Here is a 6000-nt window from a genome sequence, read left to right as displayed (position 1 = left end):
TGTCCACGTCCAGCAGTGACAGTTTGATTTTGCTCAGTTGTTCCTGTTGAGAAAAAGAGAGAGAGAGAGATGTGAAACATCAAATATGTTATGAATATGAGTGTTATGTTTATAACGTGAAGTTTATTTTAAATACAACACAAGTTTCAACTTTAGTTTCCAAGAATCAGCTAAAGTCAAAAAGTTAATCATGACTGTCTCAGTTAAAGGAAGAATAAATAACACTTGTGATAATAATGCAGTTTGTTAATTGAATGTGTTTCTATGTACACTTACCTTTAAACTGAAGCATCAGAATCAGTAATGAAGACATTTGAATCCATGTGAATGCAGCCATCGTGCTTCTCTGTCTCTCTCAGTCTCTGTTCTTGCTCTCAGAGATGAACACAGCGTCAACTTCCTGCTCACTTCCTCATAGTGACATCACTCCTTTACTCTCCTCTTACTGAATCTGTATGATACAGATCTGAACTCATCTGTATCTGTCTCTCTGTCTTAATGTAGATATCAAATTTGCTGAATCCTTTTTAACATTTAATAACTTTTATACTTAATCTCTTTTGCAAACTCCCCTGTTTTTCCTTTAAAGGACTGTTCAACAGTTTAAAATGTCTTGATCATTAAAAGAATACAGGAAGTTAAATGTGTGAAGACTGTTAGATGAGGTGAGTGTTTACATTAACGCAGCTCTTCTGTACATTGTGTTTCTTATTAGAAAATAGGTTTATGATGATGTTTGTCTGCACACATGAAATAGGGTGAAGACTCAAATTATTTACACACTAGAATCTGAGTCTTAATGATTGCAATGAAACATGCTAACACTGCCACAGTGAGCGCTGTTAGCAGCTTGATAAGAACACAGATCAGATGTGTTAGTGGTCTGAGACCTGTTTGTTCCTCTTTGAACCTCTGAAGTCATTCATTCTGAGAAGTGAAGGGGAAGTGTTTGGTGAGAATGTGGGTACAACAGCAGCAGAGCTCTGGAGGTTTCATGATGACCAGATGAACCTCTGACAGATAAATGGTTAACACATCGATGAACGTGACACTAAACTGTCTTTAGGATTCACAGCAGTTTCTACACACAGCAGGTCCATATTATTTTTTTAATGTTGTGTAAGTATAATTCAGAAGAATAATATTAACAATGAAAGCAGATGTTTGCACATGTTTGGAAATGTTATAATACAAGTTCAGTACAAACAGAGCTGTTCGAACCAGCAGAGTAAAAGTTTAATACTGAATATGAAAGAAGAGGAAGTCAAACTGGAGACAATAACAGACGGTAGATTGTACTGTGGTCTGTGGTGGAGGGATCAGGTGTGTGTGAGGTGTGAGATGGAGAGAGTTTAAAAACACACAAAGTTGTCCACAAACATATTTACATTTATTCTTATTATCGTGCAGCAAAAAAGCAAAAAGTTTTAATTTGGATCATTAGATCTGTTCCTGTTAAAACTAACCTCAGGAATAAAAATAAAGTATGAAGACTAACAATCAAATAACACAAAATTTAAACAGCAATGAATAAGCTGTCATTTTTAACTCAGTGGGTAACCTTTAATAAAAATCATCAACAGCAAATTTAAACAAACAAAAGATTCAGTTTATCATAATTAAATAAAGGATAAATAATTGTTGTACGGTATTTTACTTGTTAGATCAATCTAAATGTACATGAAAAAGTTTTTAGCTAAATATGAGATAAAATCAAAATGTAATTTTTGTTTCCTTTATTTAAACCTGTCTTGTCCAACAGCATTCACAATCAGAAACATGATCTGAATGCTCTGTTGTACCAACACATTTGCTTGCCAGGAGCTATATGAATTTTGTATAGGTTTCTTATCTTAGTCTTTCTTTGTATTCATTGTTATTCACATTAACATATGTGTAATTGATCAATACCAGAGCTGACAGGTAGGGAGAGGTAAGAATGGGTAGAGAGGAGAAAGGGAAAAAAGAAAAACAGAGAAAAATTGAGAGAAGACAAAACCAAAAGGACACAGCACACATAGCTCAACTCAGCAGATCACCACCTGTTGCACCTGTAAGAAAACCATACAAAAAACAAACAGCACCTCAGAAAAATGCACAATCTTGCATGTCTGTGTTTATATGAAAGAGAAACACATAGTTTAGTTGGGCCCTCCACCCCAAGACTACTGCAGACCCAAGCCCACACGTCCAGATGACAACCGTGTGCTGACACAAGTAGAAGGAGAAACGAATGACAAGGGAGGCCCAGAAAGAGCTCCCATGGTGAACGTTTAAGAGCCAGAACCATCCAAGCATGAGCTCAGGACTGTTCTCATGGGCAATGACCAGAAGGGAGTGGAAGGGAGGAGCAACCCTCACCTTCTATAACCATGTCCCACAGTGGTCAAGGCTCAGCAAGTCTCAGACAAAGACCCAGTCACACACACAGACACACAGTGTTTTCAACAGCAATGGGCTAATTTATGTGATGAGATGATGTTTGAGTTGTTGATCAGTGGAGTCTGACAGAAGCAGAAGAGTCTCCAATATTTTCATAGTTCACTCCATCTTCACCCTCATCATTATGCTCCTGTGGAAAACAACACAACACACTTTAGATTCTCTCTGATATTGTCACGTCTGATGAGGCAGACGGCCTGAAGAGGAGAGAACGTGGACCCAAATGCAGACACAGAGATGCAGGAGAATGTTTAACAAAAAGTGAGCCTTTATTGTGGGCTGCAAAAAACACCAAAACAAAAGGCGATCAGAGACTGTGAAAAACTAACTAAAACCTGAACTGGGAAAAACTAGAAATAAATATAAAGAATCTAAACCTGAGAATAAAGCCTGAATATGAAACAAGGAAATCTGAGATGAGGGCCAATGAAAACAGAAATAGCAGAAGGAGAAACACAGACGACCCAGCAACAAACAGAGGAACACAAAGGTAACGAAGGAATGAGACACAGGAGGAAAACACAGCTGGAGAAACCACACGCAACGAGACCCGGAAGAAGGAAAACGGAAAAAACTAAGACAGCACACAAGACTGTCAAAGTCAAACAAGAAGACACAGACTTTACACTGAAACAAGGAGACACGACTGACAGGGGAGACAAAGGACACATGGATCACAGGAAGAGCGCAGAAACCAAGAGACTAAAAATTCTAAATAATAATGAAAACAAAGACTATTAATGATTCAAAACACAAAACACTGGGTCCCCCCCACAGGACCGAGACAGATATTCATACTTTGTGATATTATTTTGCTCATTCGTCTGATGTTTTCACTCTCGTGATTTTTTTTAGATTCCTTATGATTACAGTTAAGTTTCAGTTGAACATGGTCAGCACAGTATATTCTTATCTTTCATTATTTTCTATCTTTGTATATCAACTGTGTCAAACAGGAACAGACACCACAAAGAGATTTTGCTCTATAAAGTTAGAGAGCACTATTGAGTGTTTAAACTCACAGTGGTTTTCTCCAACTGTGTTTTGCTTACTGAAAAGACAAAATAATTAAAACAAGAGTACAGTAAACAGTTAAACTCAAAGCTTTTTATGTGTAAAAGTTTCATCTGTGAATTTTTTCACCGTTACATTTTATCCACATGTTGACTGTAACAGCAGATATTAAGAGAGCTGCTAAACCCACAGACACGATGATGCATCTCAGCAAATACAGAAAATCTGAAAAGACAGAAACAACTTTGATCACCACAACAGTTATTAAGAGCACCGCTAAACCCACAGAAACAATGATAAACCCTGAGGGAACTGGAGAGATTATTAAAACATGTTAAACATGATACTGAATTTCTCCACACATAGTCAAGTCTCAGTCTGACATCGAAAAAAGAGGGATTCCGTTTCTACCTCCAGATGGAATATTTGATGCTGTTGTCAGTGTCCCTTCTGATTTCTTTAATTCCTCTCTTGTTGTCCATGTGTTTATTTTCACGGTTGGTTTAATTGTTGATGTTGTGGATTTTGTTGTCGGTGATGTTTTTGTGGTGAACTCCACTGTTGTTGATTTTGTCGTTTTCACATCTTCACCTAAAGAAATACAATAACATCATTAAACACACTGACAGTAAGAAAAGACTTGAAAGTAAGTGAACAACAGCAGAGAGGAAACAGTGGTGAGATGTTTAACAGTCTAACAAGTCTCATTTTTGATGATGTCTCATGTCTGAGGATATGTTCTCTTTATCTTCATACAGACACTCAACTGTGAGTCTACAGTGTTCATATGTCAACACAGAACTGTTCAAGATGCTTTATCATTGTTCTCATGTACACACACTGGTGAAGATGGAGATATTGTAAGAGAAAAGCAGCAATAGAAAAATGAACTTCATCACTGTGATCATAATTATTGTGGTGTTTCAGTTTGTTGTTCTAACAGGACAGTTTGAGCTGAAAACATTAAGATGTAAATACTCACTGTTAATAACAGACAGATGAATGTTAAAGTCTGAACCTTCTTGTGATCCTGTTGCTGTTTTGAACTGTCTGCAGGTGTAACGACCAACATCCTGATCTGTGACCTTCTTTATAACCAGAGAACAGTTTGCAGAAAGACTCAGTCTGTCTGATTCAGGTTTGACTTCTTTATTCTGCCCAAACTCAAAGAGTGATACTGTGGTGCCTGAATTACTGAAGATCCAGGTAGTACTGATACAGTTATGCTGACCTTGTATCACATTTTTACAAGGCAGAGTAACATCATGTCCATGTCCAGCTGTGACAGTTTGAACAGTTTGATGTTGCTCAGTTGTTCCTGTTGAGAAAAAGAGAGAGAGAAATGTGAAACATCAAATATGTTATGAATATGAGTGTTATGATATAAAGTTTATTTTAAAATAAAATAAAAGTTTCAGTTTCTTAGTTTTACTTTAAGTCAGCTAAAGTCAAAAAGTTAAAAGTTAACCATGGCTTTCTCAGTTAAAGGAAGAATAAATAACACTTGTGATAATAATGCAGTTTATTAATTGAATGTGTTTCTATGTACACTTACCTTTAAACTGAAGCATCAGAATCAGTAATGAAGACATTTGAATCCACGTGAATGCAGCCATCGTGCTTCTCTGTCTCTCTCAGTCTCTGTTCTTGCTCTCAGAGATGAACACAGCATCAACTTCCTGCTCACTTCCTCATAGTGACATCACTCCTTTTCTCTCCTCTTGCTGAATTATTTCAGTTCATAGATTTTAAGCATCTTCACCTCTCTCTCAATATGAAAGAAGTAAAAACCTTTTAAATATTTAAATATTCGTATTTTAATGCATTTTGCAAACTCACTTATAGTGCCTTTAATGGACGGTGCAACAATGGAAAATGATCAATAATAGAATAGAAGAAGTTAAATGTGTGAAAATAATTAGTTGAGATGTGTCTATTTTTGCAGCTTTTGTTGACGGTTTATTGTTTAAAATTGTGTTTATGGTGGTTCTTGTCCACATGTGAAAGAGATCAAAACTCTTCACACTATTGCAGATAATTTTGTATTATTTTTTCATTTTAATAAAATTTGAAATCATATGGTAGGAACACCCTGCAATAGACTGGCAACATATTTATTAACATACAGGGAACACAGAGAGAAGTAGTTACAGAAAATATTGTAATTGTAATAAGGAGCATAACATCAGTTACTGTCTGTAATCATCTTTTGAACTGAGCTCAAACCTGAAGAAGTACAAAAGAGGAGAGATAAAACTTCAAATACATAGATGACACAATTAAAACAACCAGTGATTTTGATCTGTCTGTTGCATTTAATTGTAATAGTAAAAATCTGAAACTGCATCTTTAAGAAAAATGAAGAAAAAAAAGTGTGAGTCTTAATCCGTGCTCACCTATTCTCAATGCAGCTGTAGTTTCATAATAATTTCAGTTTGCAGCATTCAATTTTTGGAACCAAGCTCAATTTTCTTCCAAGATTTTTGGGACCAGATAAAAAGATGTGACCACTGATGTGATCAGACTTCTGCATTTGACAACAAG

Source organism: Aulonocara sp. 'chitande type north' Nkhata Bay, linkage group LG15 (genome assembly GCF_057382095.1).
Source record: "Aulonocara sp. 'chitande type north' Nkhata Bay isolate Kocher_YH1m ecotype deep benthic linkage group LG15, A_spYH_male_GT1.1, whole genome shotgun sequence".
Taxonomy (NCBI): domain Eukaryota; kingdom Metazoa; phylum Chordata; class Actinopteri; order Cichliformes; family Cichlidae; genus Aulonocara; species Aulonocara sp. 'chitande type north' Nkhata Bay.
Note: the sequence above shows the minus strand (reverse complement) of the source record.